The following is a 12447-nucleotide window of genomic DNA, read 5'->3' on the forward strand; positions in this document are numbered from 1 at the left end:
CCTTTCCTTTTTTCGCCGCAGCCCCTTACAAACCCCCCCCCCCCCCCACCCCCACACCCGTTCCGCAACATACTTGCTGCGTAATTACAGAAATTCGTGGGGCAACATTTCTGCCTTCCCTTATCCAAGCCTCCACCCACTACTGTGCCCATGGTTTGAGGGGGGCTCCAGCAGGTCCAGGTCCATCATCCACTAACCAGAAAACTGCATTCACCAAAACCGTCTGCAAAAAGTCGCTCCCTTTCGCTCTTTGCGTGTTCCGTTTCCATTCCATTCCGTGCCGTTTCGCGAACTGCTCCTTGCGAATTGTCGTCTCAGAGTTGCACTCAGAGTTCCGTTTGCTGTCGTCGCGTTCGGTGCGTTACCGTTTTGTTCTTCTTCCAATTGGAGGCACGTGCGATACGGGTTTCTCAACGGTAACTTGGCTCCCAGCTGTGCTTGAGTTTGTGTTTGTGTGTGTGTTTGGCATGTGTCTGGCTGAGTGTATTTGTGAGTCTCTTTGAGGGGGCATTTGCTAGTCTGTTTGAGTGTATTCGTGGGTCGCCTAGTGCAGACTCTCCCCAAGAACATGGCACTTTTTTGGCTAGGATTTCTACTCTTACACTCGCTATGTGTGCATGCGTGCGTGAGTGTGTGCGAGGGTCCTTGCATTTCCCACTTGACGTGCTCCCATTTCTCAGGTTCTCTTTTTAACTGCAGCACCCTTAGCATTCCTGGCCCCTCTCGTGTTTACTCGATCATATGGCGCGCATTTTGCGTGCTTCCTTTCTTCACTCGCCAGGGGCCTCCTGGCTCTCCACTTGCTCCTCTTGTTCCTTTCTTTTTGTTTTTGGCTAACTTCCTGTTGCGTCCTTTGGCTGTTGTTTTTTCCTAGTATTTTTTTTCAGAGTTTTTTTTTTTGCTCTTGCCCTCATGATAAATTTACGAACTTCTTGGGGAGCGTTTATTGTGTGCATAACTTTCGGCAGGGGGGCAATGGCGATGGATGGGATACGACTTCCACCTTAAATATCTGTATATTGCGGGCATATAATTTTCACATCGTAGTCGTGTGCAGTCAAATGCAAATTTCATTTTATTTTCTCATTCATGCAAAATGAGTATTTATGAGTTTTTACCTTGCATTTGCTTTTACTTCCACTTCTCCGTCCTCTGTCTGCTGCTGATTTATTTCATTTTTTAGTTGTTTAGTTTTTATGTTTCCACTGCAGTAGGGTGTGTCGCAACGGAATAGCTTTTAGGTAATTTCGCAATTAAAACTTTAATTTGATTTGGGTTTTTGGGAATGGGATGAGATCTAATTATGTTGAATACTTCGGAGAAGAACGAATAGGAACTTTTTCTCCTTTATTCACTTTTTTAAAATTTTATTTTAATTAATTTAAAATAATTGAAGTACAAAAAATTGTGCTTGGATTGCAATCCGCGCTTCTGCATATTTAAACGAATTATCCGCCGTGGTATTTGCATACCTTTGAGATCTTTCTGCTCTGCAAATCCATGGCTTAACAAATTTGTATCTACTTCTGTCTGACATATAATTACCTTTCTGTGTGTTTAAAACCAAACTTTGCCTTGAAACCCCCTCAGGAAAGTTATGAAAAACGCAACTCGAAACATCCTTTTAGGAGCATCACTAGCAAACCACGAAAAAGGACAAAAAACGTCGAGTGTAACGGAAACTCATGAAACTACAGGATATTACACACATACATATAAACAGAAACACCTCAGTGGACAGGAACAGGGAACAGGGGCAGGGAACGGGGGTTTAGAGCTATGGCTACAGCTATAACCGAAACGTAGGAAGTCAGGAAGTTCCATCTGCGGTTGATTGTATGTGTGTGTTTGGGGGAGAGATGGGATCATCCAGAGTCCGGATGTGTAGGCCCAGGCTGGGATGCAAAACATCTGATTGAGCGAAAGATAGAGAGAGTTTTCTCGCTCTCTCTGCGCCCACTCACTGCATGCACTCGCTCGCTCTCTCGCTGAGGTCTCTCCCTGTCTGCTTAGAGACCTCTGCCTTTTTTTTGTTTGGTGGTGGAAAATTCTCATAGCGTTCCGCACTCTGGCTGTGAGGACTTTTCCAATATGCGCCGCGCTCATTGTGTCGTTTGAGTTGCTCGTGGTAGGACGACGACGGCGTCTCCGCTTTTCACAGGGCAGAAAACTGTTTATAGAGCTCCGGTCCCCGGTTCTACGCTTTGGTCCGCGCCAAAGGATATACACAGACACACCCCACCCGCCCATCTCCCCACACCCCACACACATCCATCCGGTTGTACAATACATAGGCGCAGAGTGAAAAATCGTATGTCTGTGTTGGGTTTCGCGTCGCGTGTCCCGTGCCCCGTGCCCCTGTGCGAAAGTGTGTGCATGTCTGTGCGTGTTTGAAATGGGCACAGCTTAAAAAATTGTTTTAAATAAATTCTAAACAAAAAGTCCATAGAGAAAGAGTCAACAAAATTCTATTGAATGCCAAGGAAATTAATACATCAAGTGGAAATACGAGGAAAATCCTCTCAAAAATATTATACATATACAACAAAAGGCGATATATACGTGTGAAATTTATATACCCATGTGCGTGTGTTTGTGCAAACGTGTAAAAGTGTTTTTGGTAACTAAAAACGGATCCAAAAACCGGATTCAACATTTAAAAGCCGTAAGGATTATTGAAGTTAGAGAAAGTTAGGGAAAAAACACCAAAAGCTCTGGATGAAAATCAATAATTGGGATTAGTAGCTGAAGTTTTACAACAAAAACAGGAAGTTCACGGAAATTCCAAAACAAAATGTAAGCTGAAATAATGGATACTGTTAGACTAACAACTTTAAAAATAGTAATTTAAACTGATAGTTTTGAATTCCTAAAAAGCTACAATGTAAATGTTTATAGTGAAAGAAAGTTGCGGGTACTTTGGCAAAATGTTAACTGAATGCAAGGTGTACAATTGTGAAGTTTCAACAATGATTAATTCCTGTTTTATTCAGGTTTTCTTCATAGCATTTGTGGTTTAATTTCTTTAACAAATTTCATTTTGATTTTGTATTTCTCCGTGCCTTTCTCTCTCTTCTTGTGTGTGTGTGTGTGTGTGTGTGTGTGTGTGGCGCATTTGAGGTTAACACACCTTAGACATATACATACACACCACACATGGAGGAAACTCTCGCACACATATCGAGGAAGCTCTCACACAGTGAAAGAGCGTCGTCCAAAAGCAGAGCCCCAGCCCCGAGAAGCCGCTAGTGCTCCTGTGCGTATGCAGCAATTTCTTTTCGGTGGAGCTCTTCCTCTCTGGTTTTGGGGAGCATGAAAAATCGATCGATTTCCCGGTCCCTCTCATTCCACTCTCCGTCTGGAGCTACAATTATGCCCTGGCCTTCCCACCCAACCCCTTCCGCCCGCGACGTCAGCTGCCGCTTATCAGCAAAAATACGAATCCGTAGTACTCCACATAGTTTCCTTTGAACAGAATTGGCAGGACTCTGCAGAGAGTGGCTACCCGGGGGGTGGTTACTTTTTCTGCACAGAGAAAGAGAGAAAGCCAGAGGGAGGGAGAGAGAGAGTTCTGTCAGCTTTGCAGAATTTTGAGCTTACTCTCCAAAACAGGTTCCTGCTCTCTGTCTCTCTTGCTGAGAGTCTCTCTGTGTGCCTCTCTGTTGACTGCACTTGTTCGTTCCTTTATTCTTTCATTTTGCTTTTGCTGCGCCTTTCTTGCCGGTTTCCTACTCTTTGCTTTCATGTTTGCTTTGTACGGAACGGTCGGATTGTGAGGGGAGGAAAAGCAATGAAGGCGAAATAACGGGAATCCAACTAGAATTTGACAAAGCGAAAGGAAAATACAGCTTTGCGATAGTTTATTCAAGGGATGTGCAAAATGCGAACTATTTTTGTAGAGTGGGGCAGACACTTTGCGCTTTAGAAGTCCATGATATGAATGACAGTGCATCTACACTGCACTACAATAATTGTTACTGATTAATTGATGTTCTTATTTTTGCACACAAAATTTGTATAATTCCCACTTTAATATCTGCCATTTATTTGAAAACCACATTCCATTTTGTAAGCCCAAATAATAACAGTCTACACACCACTTAAAACATATTTGGAGACCCTGCTGTTCCTCCTCAAACTTTCTCACATATTAAGCGGCAAAATTGCTACAACAACAGGAACAAATTTTCCATTTTATTGAAAAATATGAAAAACTAATCACTATAATTTGTCAGTCAATAATAACAGCAATAATTTGCAGCCAACAACCAAACTATAATCTAGCAATTTGCGAGCAATAATGTAATCAGTAAATTGCGTCTACACTTCTCGTGGCTCCGAACAAAAAAACTCGACCCCGACAGGCAATCAAGACCAAAGCTCAAAGCGGTTCGAAGATGCTATACGAGACGGCGAAAAAACCAAAAAATTAAAGAAGAAAAAAATATATAAATATGAGTATAAATCTACGTGCCAGCCAGAAAAATAATAAAACACAGGCGGGCCGAAAGAGTTTTTGTTTGAGCAAAGTGTGGCACAGCCAGCGCGTTGAACAAAGTGGATGGACAGTGGGTAGAAAATTATGGCAATTGGGAAGATATAAAATTCGACAAGTAAATTAATATATAGAAGTGTATGAAGGTAGAAAATGAAACAGATATCTTTATGAAATGTATCTGAATGGAAAGTGCATAAATTATAGTGACTCTGGGAACGATCACTCAACCTACCAGCACTCCAAACATTCAATAGCATCCTTTACCGATTTTCTCAACTTTCCTTACCACTGTCCTACCATTTTGCCATTGACAGCGTTGATGTTATCGCCTTGGTTCGAGCCAAAGGCTACAAAAAAACAGCCAGAGGAATCGGAAGAAGCAGACGGTGACGCTGACTTTCAACTGTGGGAATTATGTGAGGAGCAGCAGCAGCAGCAGCAGCAGCAGCAGCAGCATCGGCTGAGCTGCTTGCCACCTTAAAAGCTTCAGACAGCCTCAAAGAGTTCTTGGCCAAGAAGTCAATATAATTGACTTATCTCAGCTGCATTGTCTTCCCTCTAGCCTATTGAGACCGAGACGGCTGCTATGGTTGTTGGCCTCGGTTCCCCTCTGCGGTTGGGTTCGAGCCATAATGAAGCTCGCTGGCCTCGTATTTGACTTATTGCGGTCGAAGCCCGCCGCCGACCAAGACGCTACAGAGTCTCATGAAAAAAATTCATTGATCGATGGCGACGGCGGCTCGAGAAGCGAAAAAACACGTGAAATATTGGACTCAAAGTGTCCAGGTGAGAGGTACGAGGAGGGAGGAGGTCTGGTCAATAACTATTGAGATTGATTGAGATTGCTTTGCGGTTAAATTGAAAGAAAGGCAACAAAAACCTTTCCTCTGGTTATGCAAAATAAGAGCGGGGCAAAGATAGTTGCGAGATTACCAACTTCCCTTTTCTTTGAGAGCATTTTCAATTAATTTTTTTCGGCACTTTAACGGCTAAAGCAAAAAATTGATTAGTTTCCACCTCTATTTCCTCGGTGTATCTGAGCATCTCAAGAATTCTGTGGCAATTTTCCACTCAAGCGACAAGCCAAGCCTCCATCAAAATAAAGTTGGACCTCAAGGACTTTGGACTTTGATGCAAAAGTCAAAAGCAATTTATTTGAACCCTAACCCATCCGAGGCTTCTCTCAACGCACGTCCCCTGCATTCGATATACAATTATAATTCCTTGATTTCCATTCTGTGCATTCGGAGCGGAGTTCTTTTTGCTGCAAAACGAATTTCGAAATGGAGAATTTGAAGCGCTCAATGAATTTGCATGCCCCGCATTCGTGTGTGGCAAATATTTAAACAATTTCTCATTTATTATATACTTGGTTGAAGTTTCACCAATTTTCGTTCGGGCTCCCATTCGAGTGGATCTGAGTTTTTGGGAAACGCAGTGGTCAAAGTGGAGAAGGGTCTTCCAGAAAGCCCAGGTTGTTGACTGTAGAATAAATACAATTTACTGTTTAAAGAATATTTCGAAACTCACCATATTTTCGGATAATTACAATAAATAAAAGGTTATTCCACTCTACTCCAATATTTCCCAGTGTGAAATCCCAAATATAAACCCTTTTTTTTTATATTTCAATATGCCTTTTGATTCCGGCGCTTCACTTATATGACCCTCTCAAGGAGCTACCTACGTACGCCCCTGGGTCATAAATCGTTCTCCTTTTTGGCCGTTTCGTTGCATTCTTTTGACCGGGTGCCATGCCAACGGCTTGTGGTCTGAGTGCAGGGCGAAAATGAAATGAAATCTTTATGAATGAAATTTCTGCTTAATGCATTCGTCTCGTCTCGGCCACATGTGAACAGCATGTGTGGGACTGATGATGATGGTTGGTGTTGCTGGAAATGGATGTGGAAGGGTCAGCCTGGGAAGTCCACATGCTGCCGAACGTTGCATGTTATTTTGCCTTTCGTTTTGCCTTCTCCAAATGTGCAACATCTTTAATTGAGGCTCGGTCTGTCTTCTGTGGCAATGCAGAATTTGTCAGTTCTAATGGAATTTTGTGTCCACATAAATATGCAAACAACTTCCGACCGAGCAGCAGTGGCAGGGGCAGAACACTCATACTTAAAATGCTTAAAATGCAACCGAAGGCCTCGTACAAAAGAGCTGCAACCCCAATCTAAAATGATTTCCCTCTTTGCACTCTTTTTTTGTGTTCATATTTTCCACTGCATTCCGTTGCTAATTGAGGACAATTAAAATTTATTAGCTGGCAACAGCAATTAAATGCAGAGACCCATCGCAGTACGAGTACGAGTGATTTTACAATATTTTACAGAAATTAAAAGTTGATATGTGCAAGAAAAAGTTGAATATACATATGAGATGGGTTTTTTGTAATGGTAGAACTGCCATATCCATTATAACAATGCAGTTAATTTATAGTTGATTCAATAGTTCATTGTGCATGATAATTTGCTAATACATCTGCTCCGCACTGTTAGCTGTAATAAATGACAATTTTTAATGCATTTCTACAAATAAGGTTCGACAGCTATTTATTTAAACGTATTTCAAACAGAATGTTTGGGAGAATATCTGATGTTTGTATGACTCAGTATCCTTCAGAGTCTTAAGCTGAGATTTTTAGAATATAATTTCTATAACATTTCAAGGAAAGATTTCTTATCCTCTACATTCATAGTCTGGGTATAATATTGTGTGTTTATCCCACTTCTTCGCATATAATAATAATAATAATAATAATTCATAGTTAATACGACAAGCCATTCAAACAAACCATCTAAGCGGTTTGTTACCCAGGGTACCCATAGATAAACCCAAACTCATTCTACAGCTTCTGGGAATTGCTCTTTCATGACTCGTACAAAGTATCTGCTGTGTGTGTGGCAAAGTATCTGGAGCCTCCAATCCCACTGGGAGCTAAGCTTATAACTCTAACAAGCTTACATCAATTCATATGCTGAATAATTGCATTTGTTTGGAGTTGTGCGGAAGCCACTGCAAAAAGGGTCAGAGCCCGAACCCACTTGACAATCAATCAGTCTTAAGTGGAGCAGAGAGCTGCAGCCACGGAGTGTGGCACCAGCATCACATGGAGCGAGAGAGAAGGAGAGAGAGAAGTACAAGTATCTGGAAGTAGCAGCAGCAGTAGCAGGCGGCATTAGCTGCTAATCTGCATATTGTGTCAAATGGTTGATGTGCGTTCGTTCGAGTTAGTTTTTTTGTTTTGCCAAGTGGCACTTGCAACAAATTGGAGATGAAGTCAGCTGCTGGGGGTACAAATTTCAATCTGCATCAAAAGTGAGGGAGCAAAAGAAAAAGATTTACGAGAAATGGTGCAATTTTGCCGCACTGTGCTCGTAACTGGCAGTAGCGGCAAAAACAATAGAAAAATCAATAGGAATTGCAACCCCGAGCAAAAATCATATATAGGAACATTCTGATCTCCAGTGTCGGGTGATTGCCCTCTTTGCCGGTGGCTGTGGCTGAAGCTGTAGCTGTGGTCCCTGAATGAATCTCCTGCACCCCTCAACCATCACCCAGGCTACGCTTCCACACGCTTCCTCCTGCTTTGACGACGATTCCGGCTTCGGATTCGTCTACGTCGTAGACTTCTCTCAATTGTCTGTGTGTGTGTTCCGTGGATATTTATGTGTGTGTGCTCTCGCGCATCGTATCCTTTTTATTGCACAAAAGCAGGAAGCTGTAGGGCTGGACCCAGGACCAGAATCAGGATTCAGGACCTCAACCGCTACCCAGGGTTGGGCATTTGAGGGTGGTGACGACAAATGGCAAAAAAAAAGGAAGCAAAGTGTGGAGTGGAGTGCGGCAATACTTGTGACAAATCTGTAGGAACACAACAAAAAAAACTGCAGATGTACGGGGTATACACACACCACACGTCATGTATGGTTGGTGGAGTAGGGGGTCTGGTGTAGGGGTGAGCCACACAGGAAGAACAGGGGCACGGGACTGCTGCTGATGATGCTGCTGCTGGTGCTGCTGCGGCCAGGCGCTATAAAAATGTAAAATTCATTCAGAAACAACAAAAGAAAGAGAGCGAAGAAGCAGAAGATATGCGACAGCAACAACGTGACTGCGCATAAATACGTGAAAGAACAAAAAGAAAGCAAAGGGTGAGAGACAAAAAAGGGAGTGAGACAGTGCAGGGAGACAGAGAGAAAGAGTGGAGAATGCCAGACAACGGCAATCAATGACTTGTTTAGGCCAGCAGTAAAATGTTAGTAATAGCAAAGGGAAAATATGAACAAACCTATATGCGGATTAATGGGAGCAAATGGAGCAAAGTAAATAATATTTGTTTTCTTTCCTTCTTAAATAAATATATTTCGCATAAAAAAAAATATCTTTTCTTAAACTAATTTTCAAAAGACTTTTAAATTCTACCCCTAAGGGGTATATTTCATCCATTTAGGTTCCTCGTTGAGCTAATTTAAATCTCTATTTGCTTTTTATATTATTTTTCACACGGATTAGCTCAAATTTATTTTATAACCAAAAGATTCTTCTCAAATTTCGTTTGTGCGCACGTTTAATATTATTCCTTGCTCTGATTAGAACAATATTATTTCAGCAAACAGTTTTCCCATTGATATTCTATTGTATTTATTAGTGGACATTCAGAAATTCCTACTTTGCCACGTTCGTCTCTCCCATTTTCACCCAATTTGGAAACGCACCCTATTGACGTGTGCATGGAAATACCAACATTTTCCCTCGTGCGTTTCGCATCTGTTATTTATTTAGGTGTTCCAATCGATGCATTTATTCCCCACTTGGGATATTTTTACGTTTACACCGCGTTTTATTGTTTTTACCGGATTGGAAATGCTTTCCAATTAATTCCCGCCCCCAATCGTGCATTTATGCTGCGGATTCTGGCTCAATTTAATTAGTGTTCGAGGCTTTTGGGAATTAAAATGTCGCCCAATTAAAATGTGGCACACACTCATTGGACGCTGCAAAATAAGCGACAGTGCAATACTCGAGTGCAAACCGCGTAAAAGAATGCAGAATGCAGCAAAAAATGCAAATATTTAACCTTGATGCCACATTCCACACACACACACACACACACACACTCGAATGCAACCCCTCGCCGTGCATGCAAGTTGAATGGCCTTTTTGCTTATGACGGTCACTGTACCGAGGGGCATACCTTTCTCCCCCCAACAACCTCTCTCTCAGCGACTCTCTTCCATCGCTTCCATCGATTGCTATTTCTGCGTTCTACTTTGTTTGTTTTGTATTCTATTCTCCTTCTTTTTTTTTGTTTTTGCTTTTTTTTTGTTTAATTCAATTTTAGTACATTGCACTTTTTGTGCCAACGATGACGCCGGAAGTGCAACGGAAGGTAATGGGAGTTCTGGGTGTGGTGTGGACTCGGGGAGGGTTGGGTTGAGGTGAGTCGAGTCGAGTTGGATTGGGGCTTCCCCCTAAGTCAGACAATTGCCGACAGACCGTCTCTTACATGAGAGAGTTGTTTCTGCATTGCTTGTTCCTGCCCGGGCACACTGCCAACAGTTCTCTCTCGCTTCGGACTTGTTTCAGTTGCTGGTCTTCTCATAAGTTTTTGGCACATTTCATGCCCGGTTCTGTGCCATTGTTCACCATTTCTCGTTAGCTGTCCAAAGCTTCGCTGGACTTTTAGGTGGTGCACCTTAATGCCATCAGACTAAAGTGATGGAAGGGTATAATGGGATTGCTAGAAGTACTTTTTGTCTACAAAGGGAAGAGGAAACATTTAATTTCAACTATCTTATGCTTTGAAATAGGATTAGGAGCTGTCCTTGGAAGTGTAGAAAATACGAATGAGTTCCCGCCTCTGTGTTTGTGAGAACTTGTTGGTTTTCGTAAAATCCATATCCCTCTTGGGAACCCCGCGTCCAACCCCTCAAATTCCAACCGTTTCGATCTCAACTACCTCCAGGGTATCCAAGCAGTCAGCTTTTAAAGTACTAGAGAGGAAGATTGCATGCGGAACGCAATGTTAATCCCAAACACACACAAAATTACTTAATCGCCTTTTCCAAATAAAAGTAATCAGCAATTGGCCGCCCCAGAGCGCTGTGTTGCCTCTCTCCAAGCCACAGTTTCCGTTCCATTAATGGCACATCGAAGAATTCTGCTTTGTGCACACGCAAAATATTCCTCAGAGCTCAACAGCCAGACAAAAGTCTGCAAATTTAATTAAGGTGTTACCTCTATTCAACACCTCCCAGGCGTTCGCATTCACAAAGAAGGCAACGCAGGGGAAAAAAGTAATTAGGAGTAAGAGGAGTCGTCGCTGGCACAAGACAACCAAGGGAAGAAAGGAAGGAAGGGTTCGCAAAGTGAAGAGTTTGCTGTCTGCAGGTCCCACATTTAATTGCTTAAAAGCTTCGGCATGCAGTGACCCAGAGCACTTTTGATCAACTAAAATTGTTATTACTGAAGCGAAATATTCCTACGCCTTTGGGGGAACACAGTTAATGTCATTATAATGGCCAATTGTTCGGGTTGAACGGGGGAAAGAGGGAAAGTAGAGGTATTACAAAAAGAGAATTATTGTGTGCAACTAAAGATTCTGAATTGAGGTATTAAGATTATTATTGGATTATTATTTATCTACGTTTCTACAGTTCTTTTAGAATCCATATTTCAGACTCCACAAATTTCTGCCAGTGTTTAAGCACTTAAACTATTACTTACAACAACATCTTAACCATTCCATTCTGATCCATGCAAGCCAGCAATGTATCATCCTGTTGGTCTTGTGCACCTTCTCGAGTGTGTGATCAGCTACCTGAGTTATCATTATCGCTGAATTCCAGTTAGTACTACAGGTAGTTTGTGTTTTTGCCCACTCAGCGTCTAGAGAGGGCGTGTCACCAAAGACTCATGCCCATGTGTTAACACATAATTTGTTGAGAGCCCAGCCAGCCATACGGCCATCCAGACAGACAGACAGAGGATAGTATCGGGTATCGTACCTCGAGTGTGTGTGCACAGGCCACGCCTCCTCCTCCTGTTGGACCTGGCTACTGTGTTTACGCTGCTCGAGCGGGTTTCTTTTGGACGGGTTTCTTTTGGTACGGACTACGACCGTCTCGCCTTCTGTTGTTTGCCGCCGATATGCAAATATTTGCCACGAACGCCCGATATGCATTGTCTGGGCCAATTTCCAATCCAATCCTTTGGCGCATGGCACAAAAAATTGAGCACAGAAAAAATAAATAAGGAAAGGGGGCGAAAAGGTGCGTAATGACTTTATTTATGACCGGAGACTCAGACAAAAGCCTCGGGAGAAGAGAAACCAATGCAATATTTGCATGTTCAAGTCATTTTCTGCCCAGCATCCTTTTTGCGAGAGTGTTGACAGGCCATAAATACTCCAAGGACCTGGGGAATTTCATGAGTTTTGTGGGCCCCCAGACCGATTTATGATTTCACGGGAATTTCATTGGGAAATTATAAGCTTGGAGAGGGAATCTTTTTGACTTCAATTTAAATAGCATAAACAACAGCTCAATTAATCATTGTCTGCTCAATTTTTCATTGTCACCGAGGGGCATGCACCAGTAAATGACATTTTTGGTTGGGATTGGGATTGGGATTGGCATTGAGGTTGGTGTTGGTGTTGGTGTTGGGGTTCCCCTCTCAGTCTCATGGGCACTGGATGTAGATCTGGGCTCTCTCGCCTATTTCATATTTGATGAAGCACTTCGTTTGTGTCCTGGTCTCTGTCTGTCATCCGTTCTGTTGCCATATTCCCGGCTACATTAAGCGGACCCACATCCCACTCTCATTCCCTTTCCCTTTGCCAGTCTCTCTCCCTATTCCTTTATAAAAACCAAAAATGAAGCGTGTTTCAACCCCCAGTCGTTGCTCCTCTCCCCTGACTGTCTGTCATTCTATTCATTTTCAAA

The 12447-nt window shown here is 42.5% G+C and overlaps 1 protein-coding gene across 14 annotated transcripts in view; it reads left to right on the top strand.

The window, feature by feature from the left end:
- The window catches only part of LOC117582550 (neural-cadherin), a 138680-nt gene that overhangs the window by 27350 nt on the left and 98883 nt on the right, over positions 1 to 12447 (top strand). For 6 of the 14 annotated variants that reach the window (XM_034270362.1, XM_034270365.1, XM_034270372.1 and 3 more), the window contains exon 1: positions 2105 to 2796. The exons of 1 other annotated variant lie outside the window; for it this stretch is intronic. The gene's annotated coding sequence lies outside the window, so the exon portion shown is untranslated. Of the gene's footprint in view, positions 1 to 2098; positions 2797 to 12447 lie in introns of those variants that run through there. 7 more of the 14 variants (XM_034270364.1, XM_034270366.1, XM_034270367.1 and 4 more) reach the window with 2 other exon arrangements.

The sequence above is a fragment of the Drosophila guanche genome, unplaced genomic scaffold (genome assembly GCF_900245975.1).
Source record: "Drosophila guanche unplaced genomic scaffold, DGUA_6, whole genome shotgun sequence".
Taxonomy (NCBI): domain Eukaryota; kingdom Metazoa; phylum Arthropoda; class Insecta; order Diptera; family Drosophilidae; genus Drosophila; species Drosophila guanche.